This window comes from Pan paniscus, chromosome 5 (assembly GCF_029289425.2).
Source record: "Pan paniscus chromosome 5, NHGRI_mPanPan1-v2.0_pri, whole genome shotgun sequence".
Lineage (NCBI taxonomy): Eukaryota > Metazoa > Chordata > Mammalia > Primates > Hominidae > Pan > Pan paniscus.
Window position 1 is genome coordinate 32,936,160 of NC_073254.2, and position 20,549 is coordinate 32,956,708.

Consider the following 20,549-nt stretch of genomic DNA (forward strand, 5'->3'; position numbering starts at 1 on the left):
TGAGGCAGGGCCCTTACAGGTGGCAAGTACCAGCGCTGCTGGGAAGAGACTTGCTCTGTCTTGTGCAGTTGAACATCTGCTTTCTGAGGCCAATCTAACCTCCTGGCAACCCAAGTTTATAAAGTGGGGATGTCTGCATTTTCAAAACAATAAAACGGAAGGAGTTATTTTGGAAAAATTAAAATGCCTGGCAGGAGATTCTCAGAGTTCAACCTATACACGAATATCAAGTGTTAAATAATGCTGTGGTTAAGACAAAAAAGAGGACGGAGCCAGGGTATGAATATAAATGGTGCCCTACTTTGAACCTCATTGGGCAGATAAAAGATTTTTAAAAGGTTTTCTGAAGTTGCCCAGCGCCTAGAATTTCAAGGACCGCATTCGCTGCCTCCTTCCTAAAGAGGGTGCGTTTGTGGGGAAGGTGAGTGCGCGCGCGCGGAGGGAGGGCCGGCCGCGGAGAGGGGCCAAAGCTCTTCGAAATCAGCAGCCAGAGAGGCTCTGCGGGCGCGCGCGGGGCGGAGGGGAGCGGGGCAGAGGGCCGCCGGGGCGAGGGCCGAGGAGGGGTCCGAGACGCGCCAAGGGGCTGGTAGCTAGGCGACCTGAATGTCTTCCATACCTGAAGCCGCAGCCTGAAGAAGCTGATAGCGGACCCCGAGCGCGCGCGCGCCTTGGCGGGAGCCCTGCGCCTCCTGGGGTCTCCCTGCTCCTTACTTGGACCTCGGGCGCAAGGTAAGGAGGGGCGCGGGGTGCAGCGTTCGCCCTCGAGCTGCCTGGAGCCTCTGCGAGGGGCCAGTTCGGCCTCCCCGAGGCTGTCACCGCCTCCCCTTCTGCTCCTTCCCTTTCTCCGTCCCCAGGTCCCCTCCGCGCAGAGCTGAAGCCGCGGCGGGCGGCCCACGGGGGATCAGACCCTCGGCCATCCGCGTTTCCCCTCCGCCGTCCGCCGGACCCCCACCTCTTCTCCAAGCTCCACTCCCGACTTTCTTCCCCGCCCCCGGGAAGCTCCGGAAACCCGCACCCCCGGCTCTGAGGTCAGGGCTGGCAGGAGTAATCCACCCTTTCCAGGTGTGTGGCGCAAACACGGACGCAAAGATCTCCCCTAGGGTCTGTAACAATTTCCAGGCTGAAAGGTGATAACTCCTTCTCCTTCCATAACATACCTTCCCCCCGACCCCACTTCCTTTACTATCCTAACTTTGGGAGGAATATTGATTCTTGATCAAAGTAAATGCACTGTCTTACCTTTGGTATTGGCACAGGCTGAGGTGGTTTTTTCCCCCCTTAACTATTATGATAAGTGTACAAGGTTTTCAGGGTGACTGCGGTGCTACAACTTTATAACAAAGCAAAAGCTCTTAGGCGCTGGGGAAAAAAGCTGGACCCCACTCTGAAATCTCGATTCAGAAATCTGGTGTGTGTGCGTGTGCGTGCCTGCATGCGTGTGTGTGTTCAGGCTTGAGTAGATTTAAAAAGCACCTCAGGTGATTGTGATGCCCGCCCCCGCAACATACCCCCAAGTATCTGTAAGGTCCGCAAAGAAGAGAGAGGGGCCACCCACTGTGGCTAAGCATCAGTTGAAACTATTAGTGTGAATTGAAAATAAATACAGTGAAAGGGATGAAAGCCAGTTCCCCTCAAGTTGATTAATGTGATTGGTGCGGTATCATTGGATCTGAGAAGGTAATTTTTTAAAATTTTGTTTTTATTTTTTGAGACGGAGTTTCGCTCTGTCGCTCAGGCTGGAGTGCTGTAGTCCGATCTCGGCTCACTGCGACCTCCGCCTCCAGGGTTCAAGTGATTCTCCTGCCTCAGCCTCCCGAGTAGCTGGGATTACAGGTATACGCCACCATGCCTGGCTAATTTTTGTATTTTCAGTAGAGACAGGGTTTCACCATGTTGGCCAGGCTGGTCTCGAACCCCTGACCTCAAGTGATCCACCTGCCTTGGCCTCCCAAAGTTCTGGGATTACAGGAGTGAGCCATAGCGCTTTGTCCGAGACAGCAATTTTGGAAAGGGAGAGTTAACATTCATTTGAAACTCTGATATAACATTGGGGGAAATGCATACTTCTAGGAGACCTGGTTAAACAGCTTTTAAATATCAATTTTTAAAATATAAGAATTCCTTCACAAGTACCCTGACAATTAGAAGGGGCTGAGGCCCATTCTCCAGAGAATCAGAAAATCTTCCTTCACTGCTCCCTTGACTTTTTGTCGATGATGGAATGCAGCCCATTGACATTTTTACATTTTTCTTTAAGGCTAAAGACTCAAATGGACTATTATCTCTAGGAACTAGAAGGAACAGTGATCATATTAATTAATTTAGATCCTGTTTTCACTCCTAATTATTTGAACCAAGTTCTTCTATCCTGAATTGATTAAGAGAGTCTGTAAATTATATCATATTTACAGAAATACTAAATGTTTCTCCATCTTGAACTTTGTCATCGATGCATGTCTGCTACTTTTCATATATTCATATATGTACCTGAACCATTATAAGTACTTATCCAACTATCAGAAGGTAACTACCAGGGAAAATAAAGATTTTTATTTTCTGTCTTTTGAAATATTGAGGTGAAGGACCAATTTTTTAAAGTACCCTTAAGTAGTTATAACATTAAAGCTTACATTTCTTTTTATGAAACCAGATGCCTGTTATGAAATAAGGATGATATTCCATACCCGCTTTCAAGGATATTAAGGACAAGCAGGAGGCTGTCTGTAAAGCATTTTGAACTTTTAAGAAAAGAATCACTGTCTAGAGATTGAGCCAATGTGATTGTTTTCCTGGCAAACTTTTTCTCCTTTCTAAAATTAACTTTCCCCCAGGAAAAATAGTGCAGATGCGCATGATTCGGTCAACCAAGTCCAGAAAATACTGTCTGAATTTTAAAAGTGACCTTAATTCATCCCTATAGATCTAATGTTTGCAACCTATGCCACAAAATATGCAGAAGTATTCATTGCTTGCTGACCTTTGCAAAGTGTTAGCTTAGTAAGGGTAGTCATGGACAGAGCACAATATAAAATTTATTGGTTTAGGCAAAACTATTAACATTATTTTCCTAAGGTTTTTGTGGACGTGTGTACACTGGTTCTGGGACTTCTATAAATATGTATATGTTGCATATGTTTTTAATAGGAACAAAAACCCACAATAATTTTTTATTTGTGGCAGAACACTGTAAGCATTAGGTTTTGATTACTTTTTGATGGAAATTTTAAAATGACAGAACTGAGAGCTTCAAGGAAATAATTTCATAAAGATCTATTTGGAACGAGAAGACCTTTTTTTAAAAAAAGATGTTTGAAGCCCAAAGTCTGTATGCTTAGCCTCCATAGAACGGTCCTTTGTGAGTGAGTAAGGGTGGTAGATCCAGTTTTGGCAACCTCAGACGATGGATGATTAGACTCTGCCACTCTTCTCCAGACCTTTAATTTGGTCTGTAACTTGATGCTTCACTGACCCTACGCTATCCCTGCCACGCTAACTCACAGAGGAATTGTTGGCACTCTGAATTGAATTTTTTTCCCCTCCCATCAATTAGAACATGTTTGCATAGGTTGCAGAATGCAGTTACATTTTTAGCTCAGTATTCTAAGAAATAACTTTGGCCACAGAGAGCATAGCCTTAGTGCAGCCTACACTACAAATTGCCTTATTTCATTGAGCTATGATAACTTACCAATGATTCAGCTATGTAGAAGTAATAGTGTTATAGAGTATTAAAATTAGAAGGCACTTTAAAAGTCATCTAGATTTTAATCATTTCTTTCTACAGATGAATACTGAAGTGCTCATAAGTATAATCCAAACTGAGAATAGACATTAAATTTTATATTCTTTCCAATTCTTGTAGTAATGAGAATTTTGTTCATTTGAAATGAATTTATATATGAATTTAATAATGTAGCAGTGACAGCAAAGTGGTTGCAAATCTCAGCTAGATATTCAACAAAACTCAGAGTGTGGCATTAGGCTGGGAGCAGTGGCTCACAACTGTAATCCTAGCACTTCGGGAGGCTGAGGCGGGAGAATTGCTTGAGCCTGGGAGTTGGAGACAGCTTGGGAAAGATGGCAAGACCTGTGTCTACAATTATTTTTTTTAAATAAAAATTAAAAAAAACATGGCATTAAAGGCAATGTAGGTCATTTACAAAGGCAGTGAACTACTCTATACCAGCATCCTAGGTTTTTCATTATATTGAATGGAACTACTTCAACTGACTGACACAAGAAAAGAGTAGTACACTAAGAGAGCTGAGTGTAGAGAGAGGAAGGAGTAAGGTCATGGGTGTGTGAAGAGCATGACTTAATAAATCAGCCAATCATTCAGGAATGGTTAGCTTTCACACCCTATCCCGGAGATTTTCATATGAACTAATGGAAACTATCACTGGAGGTTCTAGCTCTCAAAATTCTATTTCCTTTTCTTTTTTTTCTTTTTTTTTTTTTCCTGAGACAGGGTCTCGCTCTGTCACCCAGGCTGGAGTGCAGTGACGCCATCTAGGCTCACTGCAGCCTTGACCTCCTGGGCTCAAGCAATCCTTCTACTTCAGCCTCCTGAGTAGCTGGTACCACAAGTGTGCACCACCATGCCTGGCTATTTTTTTTTTTTTTTTTTTTTTGAGACTGGGTTTTGCCATTTTGGCTGGGAGCAGACATATTCAGCCAGCCAAGTCCACACTGGTCCAGGCTCCCAGGCTGGTCTCAAAGCCCTGAGCTCAAGCAATTCACCTGCCTTGGCCTCCCAAAGTGCTGGGATTATAGGTGTGAGCCACTGTGTCCAGCCTCAAAATCTTATTAATTAAAGCTTCTCCTGGCAGTAGTAGTACTAGCTTTTTGTTGTTGTTGTTCTTCTTCTTTTCTTCTTCTTTCTCCTTCTTCTTTGTTCTTCTTCTTCCTACTTTTCTTCATCTTCCTTGTCTTCGTCTTCTCCCTCCTCTTCCTCCTCCTCTTCCTCTTCTTCCTCTTCCTCCTTCCTCCTTTCTTCTTCTTTTTATTTAAGAGACAGTGTCTTGCTCTGTTACCCAGACTGGAGTGCAGTGGCACAATCATAGTTCACTGCAGCCTCGAACTCCTGGGCTCAGGCATTCCTCCGGCCTTGGCCTCCTGAAGTGCTGGGATTACAGGCACAACCCACCACACCTGGCCTGGAAGTCCTACTTCTTGATGCTTTTGTCTTTCAAGATCATCTGTCTTGAAGATCTACTCTCACTAGTGGTAAAATAATTTGTCCTCGTATATAGGCACTGAAAGGATTGAATTCAATCTTGAGAGACCATTTAGAGAGGTATTCTTGCTAGTACCACAATTTACTACCATTTATTGAGGTACTTTACCTACATTAAGAAAATATCTTTACGGACCTATGAAGTAGCCATTTTATTATTCCCTTTATACAGATCTGTGATTCAGAGAAGGGAGCATCTTGATCAAGGTTGCGTACCCTTCTAACATTCCACATTGCTTCCCTAATAGATACAAGCTGTGGAGTGAGTCTATAGATGATTATATACTCATTTTAAGATATCTGGCCAGGCGTGGTGGCTCACGCCTATAATCCCAGCACTTTGGGAGGTCAAGGTGGGTGGATCACGAGATCTCCTGATCATCCTGGCTAACATGGTGAAACCCAGTCTCTACTAAAAATACAAAAATTAGTCGGGTGTGGTGGCACGTGCCTGTAGTCCCCGCTACTCAGGAGGCTGAGGCAGGAGAATCGCTTGAACCTGGGAGGCTGAGGTTGCAGCGAGCCAAGATCGCACCACTGCACTCCAGCCTGGGCAACAAAGCAAGACTCCTTCTAAAAAAAAAAAAAAAAAAAAGATATCTGAGCTATTTCCTAATTCTGAAAAGACTTTGCAACTAGGGCAGAGATCTTGGTCTGTTATGTTTGGTGATATATCCCAAATGCCTAGAAAAGCACTTGACACATTTAGGAAATACTTGTGGAATAGAAATGTTTAGTTTGGTGTGATCCTTCCAGATGTTTTACTATGAATTTACATGCATATACACAAGCCTAGAAAATAATAGCAAAAAGGTGTGTTTTTATATCTCATACATGAACTTCAAGATAATTCAGGTGTTACCTCAAAATTTCCCTCAATCACAGCACTTAGTGCACTGTATTGTCATTGTCTAATTATTTGTCAGTCTCCCTCATTAGACTGTGAGCTCCTTGAGAGTAGGAAGCATGGTTTTTTTTTTTTCATCTCTGTATCCCCAGGGATAGCACATAGTAGGACATAATAAATGTTGAATGGTTAAAAAATAAAAAATGTGTTCCAAAGCCGAATGAATCCTTAATAATCAAGATGTCTTTAAACATACATTTAAAAAAATAATTTCATAAACTTTTGGTGATTTACAAGACATCTATAATATGATAAATTTGCACACTCTCCATTGCATTTTTTTTTTTTTTTTTGAGACAGAGTCTTGCTCTGTCACCCAGCTGTAGTGCAGTGGTGCGATCTCAGCTCACAGCAACCTCTACCTCCCAGGTTCAAGCCATTCTCCTGCCTCAGCCTGTGGAGTAGTTGGGACTACAGGCGCATACCACCACACCCGGCTAATTTTTGTATTTTTAGTAGAGATGGGGTTTTGCCATATTGGCCAGGCTGGTCTCAAACTCCTGACTTCAAGTGATCCGCCCACCTTGGCCTCCCAAAGTGCTGGAATTATAGACATGAGCCACTGCACTTTGCAGGTGATTCTTTACTGCACGATAACTTTTTATTCGAGACTTTTTAGGAGTTCTGTCTTTTAGTGTCATCATCCTGCCAGAGCAGTTATAAATTAAAATGTGTACTACTTTATTAGAATTTACTTTATGTAAATTACAATGTATACTACTTTATTAGAATTTACTTTATGTCTCCTTTATGTTATAATCAGGAGGTTGCATTGTTTTGTTTTTAAAGTATGTATGTATTTGGCTATATTTTCTGTTTCACTTCAAGATATAAAAGGGGTAGCTCACAAAATATTTGTTTTAAAAATGAACATTAGTCTGGTAGGTTCAAGAGTCATTGTTCTATACAAAATATTTATTAATCTGAGACAAATCTAACAATTTAGCAGTAGTACAAATTTTACCTTCAGTTCCATGAATTTATATATATATATATATATATATATATATATATATATATATATATATTTTTTTTTTTTTTAGATGGAGTTTCATTCTTATTGCCCAGGCTGGAGTGCAATGGTACAGTCTCGGCTCACTGCAACCTCTGCCTCCCAGGTTCAAGTGATTCTCCTGCCTCAGACTCCCAAGTAGCCAGGATTACAGGTGCCATGCCTGGCTAATTTTTTTGTGTTTTTAGTAGAGTCAGGGTTTTACCATGTTGTCCAGGCTGGTCTTGAACTCCTGACCTCAGGTGATCAGCCCGCCTTGGCCTCCCAGAGTGCTGGGATTACAGGCTCGGCCAGAATTTATACATTTTAATCTGCTTCTTTTGGCCTTTGTTATTTATTATGCTTTGTTATTTATTATGGCCTATGTTATTTCTTACATGAAGAGGTGAACAATTGCCTCATTACAATGGAATCTTAACACTTCTACCCTAGGAGAAAGCCTTGCATCTGGAGAGGGCTCTCTTTCTCTTTCGCTACCATTCTTCCAATGCATTTGTTTCCATATCCCCAAAGGCAAAGGCTATTCTCTGAATTAGGAGGTTCATAGAAAACCTTTGTAAACACTTTGAAAGGCTCTACTTTGGGCCTAGTACAGAAAGCAACTGGCCCTCAGCCATTCTCTTGGCAGGGGTCAGCTTCCTGGTCTGCAGCTTGGGAACGTTGACAGAATGTTTGCCCCTTCCCACCTTTGTCCCCTTTTTTGGAGAGTGCGTAATTAATGCCTCATGAAATCTTGCTTTAAATTTTCAAGCTAGCCAGGTATGGTGGCTCACACCTGTAATCCCGCCACTTAGGGAGGCAGAGGCGGGAGGATCGCTTGAGCCATGGAGTTTGAGACCAGCCTGGGCAACATAGCAAGACCTTGCTTTTCACACACACACACACACACACACACACACACACACACACACGGAAAAAAAGTCAAGCAACTGCTTTTAACAATACTTTCCCCCATAATATTTAATTAGTCATGATTTTTTTTCTTCTAAAGTCATACTCTCAGCCAGGCATAGTGGCTCATACCTGTAATCCCAGCACTTTGGGAGGCCAAGGTGGGTGGATCATGAGGTCAGGAGTTCAAGACCAGGCTGGCCAACATAGTGAAACCCTGCCTCTATTAAAAATACAAAAATTAGCCAGGCATGGTGGCACACACCTGTAATCTCAGCTACTCGGGAGGCTGAGGCAGGGGAATCGCTTGAACCTGGGAGGCGGAAGTCGTAGTGAGCTGGGATCGCGCCACTGCACTCCAGCCTGGGCGACAGTGTAAGACTCTGTCTCAGGAAAAAAAAAAAAAAAAAAAGTCATATTCTCCATTAGCATACTTTATCATCATTTAAATATTTTCTGGGAAACCATGTGAGCAGAAAGAGGTAAGAGTATTTGGAGAGTATTACATTTAAAATTGTTTTTATATCAATTTAAATTTATAAATAGGCTTATGGGCCAGGCACAGTGTCTCACAGCTGTAATCTCAGTATTATGGGAGGCCGAGGTGGGAGGAGGATCCCTTGAGCTCAGGAGTTCGAGACTGGCTTGGGCAACATAGTGAGACCTTGTATCTACAAAATTTTAAAAAAATTGATGAGCCGGTGTGGTGACTTATGCCTGTAATTCCAGCACTTTGGGAGGCAGAGGTGGGCAGATCACTTGAGGCTAGGAGTTTGAGAACAGCCTGGCCAATAGAGTGAGACTCTATCTCTACTAAAAATACAAAAAAAAAAAAAAAATAATAAGCTGGGTGTGATGGCGCATGCCTGTACTCCCAGCTACTCAGGAGTCTGAGGCACGAGAATCACTTGAACCTGGGAGGCAGAAGTTGCAGTGAGCTGAGATCGCGCCACTGCACTCCACCTTGGGCAACAGACTCACTTGGGCAACATGTCTCAAAAATAAATAAATAAATAATAAGTAAATAAATAATTAGGTGTGGTAGTGCACGCCTGTAGTCCCAGCTACTCGGGAGGCTGAGGCAGGAAGATTGCTTGAGCCAGGGAAGTTGAGGCTGCAGTGAGCTATGGTCATGCCACTACACTCCAACCTGGGCAATAGAGGAAGATCCTGTCCCTAATAAATAAATAGGCTTATGAAAAAGGTTAAGGAGCATTTCAGGCAATTGCCTTATTTTACATTTTTGGTTGGGAAAATACAGAGGACTTTAAAGATGAATATCAAAACTACCTCCAAATCTACCATCCAGAGATAACCACATTTAACAATTTGGTATGACTTTCATAGTTATTTACTACAATAATGTGTGTGAGTATATATGTGTACTAATTTTGTTGTTACAGAATTGACACTTTTTTCTATGCATTTTGCTTTTTGACCTACTTTAAAAGAATTTAACAATATATCATAAGAATTGCCCATGCTATTGAGAGTGTTTCTTTTGTTATCTGGATAATACTATTATGTTTGCTCACTTTCCCTGTGATAGTTTGGAAGGTAGTTCTCATATTTTAAATATCCACTACTGCTGCCTTTCGGGTTTTTGTTTGTGTGTGTGTATATATGTATATGCTAATGTTTTTGTTTGTGTGCGTGTGTGTGTATATATATATATATGCACATGTATATGCATGTTTTCCCTAATCAATGCCAGGAGAAAACGGTATTTATTAACTTTATTTCTGCAAGATGGGAAAGTTGGCACATTTACTACCTCTCTTTCTCCAACTCCCACGTTTCCTAGTTTTTTGTTGATACAATCTAGGATTATTTAAATCAATTATTATCATTATTAATAAATGCTGAAGTCATATATTTTCTTTTTGTATTAGGTTATTTCTTGCTTCTGGCTTTATTATTTAAAAACTTTGTAAAATTGACAAATAATTGTACATATTCATGCAGTACATAGTGACGTTGTGATACATATAATGTATAGTGATCAGATCACAGTAATTAGCATATCCATCATCTCAAACATTTATCATTTCTTCATGTCGGGAACATTCAGTATCTTCCTTCTAGCTATTTGAAACTATATACATTCAATATCTTCCTTCTAGCTGTTTGAAACTATGTATTATTATTAACTAGAGTCATCCTACAGTGGTATAGAACACTAGAACTTAGTCCTCTTTCCTAGCTGTAATTTTGTTCTGGTGAGCCCAGATCGCGCCAGTGCACTCCAACCTGGGTGATAGAGTAAGACTCTGTTCCAAAAAAAAAGAAATGCATTCTGATTTGCTTTACCACTTCAGGGAGAAGGGAGAGAGCAAGACACAGACGATATTAGAGAAGGGAATTTGGACTTTACAAAATTTTCTTTGCTATAAAATGTCTGAATTTCATTAACATATAAGCCTTTTGTTTCAGTCTGCAAATGTTTATACATTATCTTATTTTATCCTTAAAACAATTGCTTTAGAGTCAAATAATCATAACCTCTGAATTCAGAAGGTCGTGGACTGAATACTTCCCTAATGATGGAACTTCTTGCAGATTACTTAAGTTTTCTTAGCCTCATTTCCTTCGCCTGGAAAGCAGCGTTTGAACTCTGGGAAAAGGTAACATCTACCTCATAGAGTTGTAAATATTGTGGGAGATAATTATATAGGAATTGTCAGAACCCAGACTGATGATAATAGCCATGCCCTGAGTTAGCCCAGGAGTGTGAAGCGGAGAGACCTTCAACAATGGAACCCTGAGGACATAGAGGAGAAGTCAACAGGAGGCTGAGAAGGAGTAGCCAGAGGGTAGGAGGAAGACTAGAAGAGAGTGAAGTCCGGGAGTTAAAGGGACTATAGACATTTAAGATGAAAAGAATAGTCATTAGTGTCATATATTATGACAAATTTCCGGTAGCTTTGGCAATTAGGAACTTAGTGTGAGCTCAGCCACAGGCAGTTTCAGTAGAGATATGCAGGTAGAAGGAAGACTGTAGTTGGATTGATTAATGAGGTTAAGGAAGCAAGGAAAGTGTAAACAGCCAATAAAAAAAAAAAAGTTTCTCCCTTAGGAGAAAGGGAAAACATAGAGAAAGGAGAGAGATGGGTCAGTAGCTAGACAGATACTTAAGATTGGGAAACTGGATTTAGATTTGAAGGAATAGCAAAATTTTTTAAAAATTTAAGGACTAGGCCGGGCGCAGTGGCTTATGCCTGTAATCCCAGCACTTTGGGAGGCTGAGGCAGGCGGATCACTAGGTCAGGAGATCGAGACCATCCTGGCTAACACAGTGAAACCCCGTGTCTACTAAAAATACAAAAAAATTAGCCGGGCATGGTGGCAGGCGCCTGTAGTCCCAGCTACTCAGGAGGCTGAGGCAGGAGAATGGCGTGAACCTGGGAGGCGGAGCTTGCAATGAGCCGAGATTGCGCCACTGCACTCCAGCCTGGGCGACAGAGCGCGACTCTGTCTCAAAAAAAAAAAAAAAAGTTAAGGACTAAAAGTTTGCCATATTTAAATTTTTTCAAGTAAGGATATTAAAAATACTACTATCTAGGCTGGGCATAGTGGCTCACGCCTGTAATCCTAGCACTTTCAGAGGCTGAGGCAGGCTGATAGCTTGAGCCCAGGAGTTTGAGACCAGGCTGGGCAACATAGTGAAAACCTGTCTCTACAAAAGATACAAAAATTAACCAGGTGTGGCGGCATGCACCTGTAGTCCCAGCTACTTGGGAGGCTGAGGTAGGAGGATCGCTTGAGCCCAGGAGGTTGAGGCTGCAATGAGCCATGATTGTGCCACTACACTGCTGCCTGGGCAACAGAGTGAGACCCTGTCTCAAAATGAATGAATAAATAAATAAAATTACTACCTAATATTATTTCAGAAAAGACAGAAAATACTAACATTTAAAAATTGAATAACCCAACTTTGTGAGAAAGTTAGTATCTCAGTGAAGATTTTCTTTTCCTGCTTAAGAGTGTCTTTTCCCCGCTGGTTGAAGGTTCCATCTCTCCTTGTTTAGGGATTTGGCTTCATCAATTTTCTTCTCTCAAATACTTTCAACCTCTTCTTCTCTATTGACTCTTTTCCATTAGCAAATAAGCATAGTCTACTCACCTATCTTTAAAAAAAGCACAGGTCAGCTGGGCACGGTGGCTCATGCCTGTAATCCCAGCACTTTGGGAGGCTGTGAGGGTGTTTGGTCAGGAGTTCGAGACCAGCCTGACCAATATGATGAAACCCCGTCTCTACTGAAAATACAAAAATTAGCTGGGCGTGGTGGCGGGCACCTGTAGTCCCAGTTACACGGGAGGCTGAGACAGGAGAATGGCCTGAACCCGGGAGGCAGAGGTTGTGGTGAGCTGAGATCGCACCACTGCACGCCAGCCTGGGTGACAAAGTGAGACTCCGTCTCAAAAGAAAAAAAAAAACACAGGTCAAAGTTAGTGAGAACCTAAATGAAAGTTGTGGCAGAGGGGATTGGGAGGAGGGGCTAGATAGGATAGATGGGATATAAATAGTGTTAATGGGACTTGGTGACTGATTGAATACGGCAGGTGAGAGACAGAGGGAGGAATCTAAAAATAAATCCTAGAGACCTGGTTTGGGTTTATGGTACACGGTGCAGTCATAGAAAAGGAGAAGCAGGGCTGGGAGAATGAAAACCTGTAACTTCAGTCCAATGTGCCTTAGGGTGTTGTAGGTCAGGAACTCTGACTCTGCCTTTGAATCCTGCTCCTGTATCCTCCTAACTAAGCTTCCATTCTACCTCAACACCCATTGTCATGACTCCTTTTCATAGTTGGCCCTTAAGCCTTCATTTCTGGGGTTATTTAACTATTGGGAGTTCAAACCCTGCTTCCTAGAGTTTGTGAGCCAACAGAATGTGTTTGTTTGTTTTTGTTTTCATTTTTGTTTTCTGAAAACAAATGAAAATGAACTAGTTGATAGAAATATGAGTACACATGTAAATAGAGGATGTTAAAATGGAACCGTTTTAGTTTCCGTGTTAGCTGTGGCCTAAGACAATAGAAGCCGCATTCCAAAGTCAGGTAAGAATACAAAGCAGGTGGAAAAGGAAGCACAGGAGAACAGGTCAGCATTGTCTTCCAACCAGGTTAGCTCACTGACCACATCCGGCCAATGAAACAGGTAGGAGAGGCCAAGAAGATAAAGATTAGAAGATGATTTTTAGAGAGTTGATGATGGGCTTGAGTCCCTCCCTCCTGGCCACCATGGGAGAGGAGTGTAAGGTCCTTGCCCCTTCAACCTACATCTAGAGATAGGAGTTTTATGCAGACCATTTGGAGTACTTAATGTGCATCCCCCCACAGATTGAAAGGCATAGTGGACCAGTATGCATGCCTGAGAAATCTAAAGAACAAGAGACCTGCTGGCTGGCTCCTCTGATGGTGGAGCAAAAGAGATGTAGCACATTGTCTTATAGTTTGATAGAGCACAGAGTGCAGCGGTTGTTTCCCAGAGACCAAAGGTAGACCACACAGGTGACTGACGGGGCCTGGGGTCATCTCAAATCATGTGTAAGCATGCCTTTTGGACCCCAGCAAGAAACAGCCATAAGTAACCATCTGCAGAAAGCAATCTGCAGGTGAAATATCTCCAGTGATGAGGGTGGGCTGGGAGCGTCTCTACTTCCCAACTTCCTATCTCCACCACTACCATCCCACCTGGGCTCAAGAGAAGAAGTAAGCTTTATTTATTTATTTATTTATTGAGATGAGTCTCGCTCTATCGCCCAGGCTGGAGTGTAGTGGCACAATCTCTGCTCACTGCAACCTCTGCCTGCCGGGTTCAAGCAATTCTCTGCCTCAGCCTCCTGAGTGGCTGGGATTACAGGCGCCCACCACCACGCCCGGCTAATTTTTTTGTATTTTTAGTAGAGACGGGGTTTCACCATCTTGGCCAGGCTGGTCTTGAACTCCTGACCTTGTGATCCACCCGCCTCGGCCTCCCAAAGTGCTGGGATTACAGGCGTGAGCCACCGCGCCCAGCCCGAAGTAAGCTTTAAATGCCCACCAAGCCTGTAGATCACCAGCCTTAGGTCATTGCAATTGTCTTAATCAAGGAAGAACTTTCCTTCTGCCTCTTCCTCTCCCCACCGCTTCCTCAGAATGAGGGATTAGTATCAGAAACTGGGGTTGCCTAAATTAGCAACCTAGCTAAGGAGAATACAATCTTCCCATGTCTACCTTCCCCAGTACAAGTGGCTAGCGTTCGTTCATTCAGCAGGCCACAGGTGAAGGAGGAGAGAGGTTTAACTTCACATCAAGTTGGAAGAGTTGGAGTGCTATATTAGATTGGACACATCGATTACAAAACTGTGACTGATTTTCTGGACTTGGGGTGACTTGAAGTGTTTTCATCATTTAAGAATAATTAGAAAATCATGGCAAGCTGGCTGCAGTGGCTCACACCTGTAATCCCAGCACTTCGGGAGGCCCAGGTGGGTGGACTACTTCAGCCTTTAACTCCTGGGCTCAGGGAATCTGCCCACCTCAGCCTCCCAAAGGGTTGGGATTACAGACGTGAGCCACTGCACCCTGCCCGGATCTTCTTTACTCAGATTTACTCAAACTTCAGATGTTAATCTCTCTCTCTCTCTCTCTCTTTTTTTTTTTTTTTGACAGAGTCTTGCTCCATCACCGAGGCTGGAGTGCAGTGGCATGATCTCGGCTCACTGCAACCTCTGCCTCCTGGGTTCAAGCGATTCTTCTGCCTTAGCCTCCCAAGTAGCTGGGATTAGGCACCTGTCACCACACCTAGCTAATTTTTGTATTTTTAGTAAAGATGGAGTTTCACCATGTTGGCCAGGCTGCTTTCAAACTCCTGACCTCAAATGATCCGCCCACCGTGGCCTCCCAAAGTGCTGGGATTACAGGTGTGAGCCATCGCACCCGGCCTCAGATGATAATCTCTTGCACAAACACCCTCACAGATATATCCAGAAATGATGTTTGACCAACTATCTGGGTATCCCATAGTCAAGTTGACACATAATATTAATCATCACAAAGAGACAGTGGAGAAAACAGACCCCTTCGGTATAATAGTCGTGTAAAACCATCTATAGATTTTCAGTGATATATGATTAGCAAAAGGATAGAAGGGCAGAGATGGCTATTTTATGAATTAAACGTATTCACAGAAATGTCACAATAACTTTTTATTTCTTAAAATGATGCTAGGAGCATTTAAATCAGTTTACGTATATATTAGGTAATTTTATTTATTTACTTTTTTTTTTTTTTTTTTTTGAGATGGAGTTTCACTCTTGTTGCCCAGGCTGGAGTGCAATGGCACGATCTTGGCTTACTGCAGCGTCCACCTCACGGGTTTAAGCGATTCATCTGCCTCAGCCTCCCAAGTAGTTGGGACTACAGGCGCGTGCCACCATACCTGGCCAATTTTTGTATTTTCAGTAGAGATGGAGTTTCACCATATTGGCCAGGCTGGTCTGGAACTCCTGACCTCGTGATCCGCCTGCCTTGGCCCCTCCCAAAGTGCTGGGATTACAGGCATGAGCCACCGTGCCTGGCCTATTTACTTATTTATTTATTTATTTATTTATTTTTTGAGATGGGGCTCTATTGCCCAGGATGGACTGAAGTGGTGCTATCATGGTTCACTGCAGCCTTGAATTCCTGAGCTCAAGCGATCTTCCTGTCTCAGCCTCCTGTGTAGCTGGGACTACAGGCATGTGCCACCATGCCTGGCTAATTTTTTAATTTTTTGTAGAGATAGGGGTCTCCCTATGTTGCCTAGACTGGTCTTGAACTCCTAGGGTTAAGCAATCCTCATGCCTTTAATGCTGGGATTATGAGCATGAGCCACCATGCCTGGCCTACATTAGGTCATTTTATTTTTAAAAATTATTTAATAAATTATTTATTTGTGAGACAGGGTCTCACTCTGTCACCCCGGCTGGAGTGCAGTGGCATGATCTTGGCTCATTGCAACCTCTGTCTTCCAGGCTCAAGCAATCCTCCCACTTCAGCCTCCCAAGTAGCTGGGGCTACAGATGCACACAACCATGCCCAGCTAATTTTTAAATTTTTAGTAGAGATGAGGTCTCCCTATGTTGCCCAGGCTGGTCTTGAACTCCCAGGCTCAAAGGATCTGCCTGCCTCAGCCTCCCAATGTGCTGGGATTACAGGTGTGAGCCACCGTGCCTGGCCTACATTAGGTAATTTTAAAATGAGGTTTACAATCTGTTCCACAGCTGGGGAAATGATCTGAGATATTGCCTGGGTGTAGTAAGCACATAAGACATTCTTCTCCTTCTGTTCCAGAGAATCACAGAAGCAATAAACAGCTAAGATTTATTGTTCACCATTTGTATTCTGCCACTGATCAATTAAAACAAAACAAAACAAATGTGTGTGTTCCTGTAAAACAATAAAGATGATGCCCATTAGCCAATAAAATGTAGAATAAACAAGAATGCTAATGGCTTTCTCTTTTCAGCTTTTAGGAATTTTAAAAGGGCTTTAAATTAGCTTTTAGATTATCTTCCCAGAATTTGCAACATTATTACTCAATCGAAGTCTTTTAATGGCAAAGGAGTGACAAGGGACAATCTAAATAACATTTCTATTAATGTGTTCCTAAAAGTTGAAAAGACAACTTGAAAAACACGTGTGAGTTGCACATAAAATATTTACAATGGTGGGGAACACATGCAATTTATTTCATAGAAGTGGAACTTTGGACCCAGAAGTAGGCTATTAGATTGGCCTGGAAAGATGGAAGAAAGATGACCACTGGGCACGAAGGCATGACTCAGCCTTCTGTGGTTCCAGTGTAAAACCTTCCTGTGCCTGTAGAATTCTAAGGGCAATGCCGTGTTGCCCTGGTGTGCTGCTGAATGCCTGCTATCCTTTAGTATAGTCGTAAGAGCATGAGTGCTAGAATATGCCTCAGGCATAGTCCATTTTCTTTCTCTCTTTCTTTTTTATTTTTTTGTTTGAGACGGAGTCTCGCTCTGTCGCCCAGGCTGGAGTGCAGTGGCACGATCTTGGCTCACTGCAAGCTCCGCCTCCCGGGTTCATGCCATTCTCCTACCTCAGCCTCCCAGTAGCTGGGACTACAGGTGCCTGCCACCACGCCTGGCTAATTTTTTTTTTTTTTTTTGTATTTTTAGTAGACACGGGTTTTACAGTGTTAGCCAGGATGGTCTCAATCTCCTGACCTTGTGATCCGCCCGCCTCGGCCTCTCAAAGTGGTGGGATTACGGGCGTGAGCCACCGCGCGTGGCCAGGCATAGTCCATTTTCTATTATTGCTTTTTCCCTGTGGTAGGTAAAATGCCAAGGTGTGGCCCAGGATTCCTACCTGCTGGTATCTACGCCCTGTAAAGGAAGGGTCTCCTTGAGTGTGAGTGTGACTTGTGAAGATGATGGGTGTGAAGACATGGGATGGCGTGACTCCCATGATTACATTACATCGCATAAGACTCTGTCAAAGCTCACTGGAAAGAAGTTCTCCCACTGGCTTTGCAGAAGCAAGCCATTTTGTGAGAGCCATGAGACCGGGACTCTAGAGCAGCCACTAAGTCCTGCTCTAGAATTCTGTAGCCATGAAACAACTTGTCCTAAGTTGTTTCATGGTTACAGAAAATGAATACACCCCCTATTTTCTCTAGTCTACACTCTTAGATTTATTATAAATGTTACTAGAAATTCTGTTTTTGTGCTCCTTAACTTCATATATTTCCCATTAAATTTTTCTCCCTCTGTATTGTGCCCTGGGCTTTCTTCAGCTTTATCTTTAATTTCACGAATTCTCTCTTCAGCTGGCTGTACTGATCAGTCTCTGCTTTGATAATTCAGTGTAACGAACCCCGGCAGTGACTTAATAGCCGATCCCGATTTCTTGCTCACATTGCACGTCAGTGGCTGCAGGTGGAGAGCAGTGTCTCTGCTCCAAGGTCATGTAAAGTAGACCTTGTGTACCTTCTCACTCTGAGACCCAGGCTGAAGGAAGAGAGCAGCTCCTCTCTGGGATGTGAGGTTCTCATGGTGGGTAATAGGGCTGACTGAGCCTTGAAATGCTTCCTAAATCCTCTGCTTACGACTGGCTGCATTGTCATTTAGGCCATTGGTCAAAACAAGTCAGTGGTCCAGCCCAACATCAATGAGATGCAGAACTAGATTCCTCCCCAGGGGAAGAAGCAAGGAGTATTTTTGAATAACAATACAATCTGTTATAATGGCCTACTTTAGTTTTTTTTTTTCCATTAATGATATTTTTAATAGATCTCTATTGGTTCTTTTTGAATCTCCTTTTATTTCATAATGTCCTTTTCTTGACTTAGGTGTTCTATTCCATCCATTATCTTTTCTAACATTTTAAAACCATTAACATTAACATTCTTAGTGCTTTATCCTTTGTACTTTCAATGGAGTCAATTATCTTTTTTGTTTCATCTCTCCTGTTTTTTGTTTGTTTGTTTGTTTGAGATGGAGTTTCCCTCATTTTGTCCAGGCTGGAGTGCAGAGGCGCGATCTCGGCTCACTGCAACATCTGCCTCTCGGTTCAAGCAAGTCTCCTGCGTCAGTCTTCCAAGTAGCTAGGATTACAGGCATGCACCACCACGCCCGGCTAATTTAGTATTTTTAGTAGAGATGGGGTTTCACCATGTTGATCAGGCTGCTCTCAAACTCCTGACTTCAGGTGATCCTTGATCTCCCAAAATGCTGGGATTACAGGTATGAGCCACCATGGCTGGCCTAACTCTTTTTTTTTTTTGAGACAGACTCTTCCTCTGTCACCCAGGCTGGAGTGTAGTGATGTGATCATGGCTCACTGCAGCCTCAACCTCGCAGTCTCAAGCAATCCTCCCACATCAATCCTCTCACCCAGCTCTCAGTGTAGCTGGGACTACAGATGTGTGCCACCATGCTGGGCTGATTTTTAATTTTTTTTTTTTTTTTTTGGTAGAGATGAAGTCTCATTATATTGCCTATGCTTGTCTTGAACTCCTGGCCGTAAGCGATCCTTTTGCCTCAGCCCCTCAAAGTACTGGAATTACAGGCATGAGCCACTGCACCCAACTTCTGTCTTATTGCTAATTCCCTCTTTCTCAGGGTGGTTTATTGGCTCATGAGCCTTATCATTTTTGACTCTAACTTCATCAACAGGTTCCACATGTTCTGTGGTGCAGTGGTGTTCCTGTGAAGCAGTTTTATATTTCATTTGTCAAGTCCTGCGTATTTTCTTAGTTTTGGACCTGGTTTCCAATCCTGTGTAGTTAAGGTGCACTTGAATTCCTTTCATCTACCTTGAACAGGCTTAAATCTCTAATTTCTCGTGAGTGATTCTTTTTCCATGCATAGTCCACAGCAAGTGGCAAGCTTTTGTACTGCTTCCCTCTTGAGAGGAAGGTGGTATTCTTTTTTTTATTCGTTCCTTCCTTCTGACTTTATATATTAAAATAAGAAAAAAATAAATGTATATGTATATATACACACATATACATAGACACACACACATTATATATATATATGTATACATGTATATATATTCTTTATAATTTACATTTTTTTAGACATGGGGGTCTTGCTGTGTTGCCCAGGCTGGTCTCAAATTCTTGGCCTCAAGAGATCCTCCTGTCTCATCCTCCCAAAGTGCTGAGATTACAGGTGCCAGCCACCATGCCCGGTCTATTATTTATATAAGGTGTTTAATTTCAGCTCCATGTGGTAGATAAATGCCACACTGGAAAGTGGGTATCCTATTGTCATATTTCTACTAGGTCTTCAATTCCTACTCAACATTGTGGGTTTTGAGTTTCTTTTCTGTTTCTGAGGGATTGCCCTTTCTAGCTTTCTGCCCAGCTATGCGTTTAAAAATATTTTGTTGGCCAGGCGCGGTGGCTCATGCCTGTAATCCCAGCACTTTGGGAGGCCGAGGCCGGCGGATCACCTGAGGTCAGGAGTTCGAGACCAGCCTGGCCAACATGGTGAAACCCCGCCTCTACTAAAAATACAAAAATTAGCTGGGCATGGTGGCATGCGCCTGTAATCCCAGCTACTCGGGAGGCTGAGCCAGAAGAATTGCTTGAACCTGGGAGGCGGAGGTTGTGTTGAGCCGAGATCGTGCCATTGTACTCCAGCCTGGGGCACAGAGCAAGACACCGTCTCAAAAAAAAAAAAAAAATTGTTACATTCAGCCAGGCATAGTGGCCCATGCCTGTAATCCCAGCACTTTGGGTTTTGGGAGTCTGAGGCAGGCAGATCACTTGAGGCCAGGAGTTCGAGAGGCCTGGCCAACATGGCAAAATCCCATCTTTACTAAAAATACAAAAAAAAATTATCCAGGTGTGGTGGCACACACCTATAATTCCAGCTACTTGGGAGGCTGAGGCACAAGAATCACTTGAACCCAGGAGGTGGGGGTTGCAGTGAGCCGAGATCGCACCACTGCACTTCAGCCTGGACGGCACAAAACTCTGTCTCAAAAAAATTGTTACATTTTAT

At 43.0% G+C, this 20,549-nt stretch overlaps 1 protein-coding gene across 2 annotated transcripts in view; it reads left to right on the plus strand.

Annotated features, from left to right (window-relative positions):
• Window positions 1–406: 406 nt before the first annotated feature.
• Window positions 407–20,549, plus strand: part of RNF144B (ring finger protein 144B) — a 191,951-nt gene continuing 171,808 nt past the window's right edge. The window contains exons 1-2 of one of the 2 annotated variants that reach the window (XM_034961523.3): window positions 407–729; window positions 855–1,062. The gene's annotated coding sequence lies outside the window, so the exon portion shown is untranslated. The remainder of the gene's footprint in view (window positions 730–854; window positions 1,063–20,549) is intronic. The other variant, XM_034961524.3, reaches the window with a different exon arrangement.